The following is a 4,407-nucleotide window of genomic DNA, read 5'->3' on the forward strand; positions in this document are numbered from 1 at the left end:
GGGATAATTGGGACATTGGGATCTTCCTTCATATCCAACACTACAAAATCTTTTGGAAAAACAAAATTTCCAAATCTCACTAAAATATCCTCCACTATGCCCCGGGGTTGTGTCACTGAACGGTTCACCATGTGAATCGTCATTTTTGTAGCCTTCATCTTCTGAATTTCCAATTTTTGATAAAATGAAAAAGGCATCAAATTAATGCTAGCCCCAAAATCGGCTAAAGCATTAACCTTCAATTTATTACCAAACTCACACGGAAGAGTGAGGTGTCCAGGGTCCCTCATCTTCTCTGGTGTCTCTCCCAACACAGCTTTTGAGCTTTGTTCACTTAGAACCACCTTAGACTGCTTCTTTAATTGCTTGCGAGTGTCTATCAAATCTTGCAGTAATTTCTGATGCTCGGGAATTTTGGATATGGACTCGACAAAGGGAGTATTAATCGGGATTGCCTTCACATGCTTGAAAAAGTCTATATGCTCCTTCTCCAGTAAAGTAAGTGCAGCTCGGGATGGAAATGGCAAAGGCAGCTGATAAACCGGAACGGGTTCAAGGACTTTTTGTTCAGACAAGAGCCATGTCGTGGCCAGCGAAGTGCCACGTCGTGGCGAAGCTGTTTCAGCAACTCCTTCATTTTTTAACTTTGACTTCTTTGGTTTTGGATCGGGCTGATGCGGTTCTTCTTCCAATGCCTCCAGGAACTCAAAGATTGCTTCTTCTTCAGTATCGATGGCCATTACATGAGATTGGGTCTTTACTTCGAGATTCTTCGGGGATAACTTCTCATGAACTAGAGTGGCTAGTTGACGAACTTGAACTTCAAGGTTATGGATGGAGGCTTGCTGATTCTTTATTAAAGTTTTTTGTTCATTAATAGAAGAATCAGTGGCATCGTGTCTCTTTTCCGAAGCTTCCATAAACTTCATTAACATGGTCTCTAGATCGGGTTTCTTCTCGCTGGTGACTACTCCTTTTGATAGAAGCCTCGACCTGTCTACCTATACTTCTCTTCTTTTTGCTTCTTATACTCTTCATATGGTAGCCACTCCTTCTTTGGTTTCCTCCAGTCTTCATCAAACCTGTCCCCACTCGAGTAGCACCCTTGAGCTTTTCTGTTCCCAAACTCATCTAAATTGCAGTCTTTGGTCAAGTGTGGACCACTACATCTTTCGCAACCCACTCTTATGGCATGTATTGACTGGTCCATTTGTGTTATCCTTCGATCCAAATTATTCAGCATAGCCATTACAGCTGCTATTTCTTCAGTTTGGGCCCCTCCACCGCCTTTGATTCCATCTTGCCTAGGGTTGTGGTATTCGCGAGAGTGCTTCACGAATTCTTCAATCAGCTCCTTGACCTCCCTTGGATTTTTCTTTGTCAAAGGTCCTTCAGAGTCAAGGAGTTGTCTCGTCATAACATTGACCCCATCATAGAAGATTGACATCTCTTGTTGCACATTTAGATCATGCTGAGGGCAATTTCTGAGCAAGCCCTTGTACCGCTCCCATGCTTCGTATAATGACTCCCCCGGCTGTTGCTCAAAGTTGGCTATTGCCTTCTTGAGTTTGGCTATCTTGGATGGCGGGCAAAACTGATCCAGGAATTGCTCACGCATTTGAGCCCAAGTGGTAGTTGTACCCGGTGGAAGTGATTTTAACCACTCTTTAGCAACTCCTTTGAAAGTGATGGGAAGCATCCTAAGCAAGACGGTGTTTTTGTTGACATTTGGGACATTGAAGTAATCCGCAATGCCGTTGACTTCATCTAGATGCTTAAAAGCATCCTCATGTTCTTTCCCAAAAAATGGGATATCCTTCAGTGCAGTCAATATGTGCCCCTTCAACTCGAATGTGGCAGTGGTAGGTATAGCGGATTGGACTAAACCGGGACCCACATCTCCTCGGATCCGCTTCTTGTAAGCTCCCATGGACATCTCTTCAATTGCTGCCATCTTGTTCCTTGGCTCGTTCTCGGGTTCACTCGTATGTTCTTCAAATTCCGGCTTGGTATCGTATTCAGATTCGGTTTGGACGGGTATATGATCCAAGTGCTCAAAATTGCTCTTGTGCCTCGAGGATGAACTTGACGCAACAAAAGCATATGAGGTATCCTCTAATGCTAAGTATAAACCCAAAACACCAAACCGAATGGGTAGGGAAGCAAGTCGCCAAAGAAAGGGCCACCACAAACCACAATGTCCTCAATCGCCCCGCACAACCCATTATCGAAGAAAAACGTCGTCTGTTCCATGTAAATGGGTTGTCATGTCCTCAACCCGAATAAAAGTTTAGCAATACCCATAGAAGACCGAAATAAAAGGAGCTCACTCTGCGGGTCTGCCAATTGTGGAAGAAGGCACGTCAAATTCACAACGTTTTCAACTCTCTTTATACCTAAGTTGTTAATGAAACTAGAATCTCTACTAACAGCTCTCACGAGAAGTTTCACCCCTAATGGCGTCCTCCCGATACCAACTGAGAATAGCCCTTCACACAGCTTCCTACCATCATACGAGGGCCAAAGATCTCGGTTTTTTATATTCACCTAAAAGGCCAAATTTTGGGCCAATAAACTTATTGATGTCTAACGCTTTGGCCACCTCGTCAGAATCTCCAATAAGCGTGCCATCATCAAGGTACCATGTATGGAGAAAAACATGCAACTGTCTCTGATGTGCACAAAAGTACCCACTAATTTTAATATTTATAACCTAACAAACTTAAACTAACTATGCACTTATAGGCAGTGTACCTAGTCAGATTACAGTATAGCTTGGGTAAGTCGGGTGTCGATCATAGGGAACGGTGTTACTAATTAATTTACTTACTATTAAATTAACCTAATTATTAACAAGTTTAAAAGGGGTTTTATCTGATTTTACAAGATCAGACGAACTTAACTCAAATTCAATAAGTAAAAAACACACTCTTGTCTAGTTTGAATCCACCTCTTCCTTATGGCTAGCTAATGATTATGGATTATCAAGTTGGTTTTAATTGTATTAGTAATTTAGTTCTAACTTTACCAATAATTAACTAATTCATGTCAAACCATGTATGTTCACACACAATTAAACACAGAACTAATTATGAATGTAAATATGCTATGTAAGATTTGTTATATAAACGCAATTATAGTCACAATACACGTTCTCTAGCACAGCTAAGCTTATTTACTCTAATTACTAACTAAGATTGGTCAATCCTAGCTCTAACAATTCAATGTTCACTAAATCATTAGGTAAACAAGTTCATGCAGTTAATGGTCACTAAGCTACACAGAACATGCAGTCAAGCAATTAGAGAAACAAACATAAGCATGCTAGGTTATACAAATCAAACACAAGCAATTTTACCAACTAGATAAATCCATAAAAATTGAGCTATTCATAAGTTGGAAGCTTCATCTAGCTAAACAAGAGTAGCTAGATTCAGCTGCTCATCATAGCAACTAACAAACTAACACAAATTGAAGTGATAGAAAACATGTTCTTAATTAACTAAAATATGGACCTTTACTCTTTTTGGTGTTGAAAACCATTTTCCAGAACCTTTCTTCCGCTCAAAATCGCCTTCTGGAACTCCTTTCTTCAGCCAAAAGTCCCCTCTTCGTAATGATCAAGAATGCTTAAATAGCCTCCAAAATCTCACGCCACGTCGTGGCTATCCAGGCCACGTCGTGGGCTCCAAGTTATCCTTACCGGGCAAGGATTCCTCCATAACGCGATCTTTATCTTCTAGAATTCTCATGCCACGTCGTGGGTTTAGTAATTTTTGTGGATTTATTCATCTCTTGTGTTCCAAGTCTCCCATGTTCTACATATTGTCACTTTTGGTCCCTCACTTCGAAAATACTTTTAATTGACTGAAAATAACAATTTAAAGTCATAAGTACCATTATTCTAAAAATATTATCAACTTATTAATAAAAATGTACTTAAATATTGCCTAAAAATAGGTATAAATATGGCAATATCAGTCTCTAACTTTATGCAAGAGCGGGTGCAACACAAGTTAAAAGAGAGCTGGTCCCAAAGGGTCTCCTTGCTGAACTCCAGTAGTAGACCAAATATGTGTGTCTCCTAGATATAACCTTGCTGCTTGACCATATAGGAATTCTACCCACAAGGAAATAGAAGGGCACCTCAATCTGACCTCATGAAGTAATGTGAATTTTTCCACAAGGTTAAAGGCATTAGAGAAGTCCATGGTAAGTATGGAAAGAGACCCGTCATTCAATCAACACCCTGTTTGCGCTATGTAATACGACTTAAACACCACCCGACACCCCGACCCTGAAATCAAAATCATTGAGATACTTGGCCATTTCTTTACCAACACCATTTATATCCATCTTGGAAACCAAACGTCTCCATATAGTGCCTACTACAATAGGTCGTATTCC

General features: G+C 40.5%; 1 non-coding gene across 1 annotated transcript; it reads left to right on the plus strand.

Annotated features, from left to right (window-relative positions):
- Positions 1 to 1,463: 1,463 nt before the first annotated feature.
- Positions 1,464 to 1,570, plus strand: LOC145071899 (small nucleolar RNA R71). The gene has a single exon (XR_013690862.1). It is a non-coding gene; the product is annotated as a small nucleolar RNA R71 (small nucleolar RNA).
- The last annotated feature ends 2,837 nt before the right edge of the window (positions 1,571 to 4,407 follow it).

This window comes from Lactuca serriola, chromosome 8 (assembly GCF_051521515.1).
Source record: "Lactuca serriola cultivar US96UC23 chromosome 8, Lser_US96UC23_V15, whole genome shotgun sequence".
Lineage (NCBI taxonomy): Eukaryota > Viridiplantae > Streptophyta > Magnoliopsida > Asterales > Asteraceae > Lactuca > Lactuca serriola.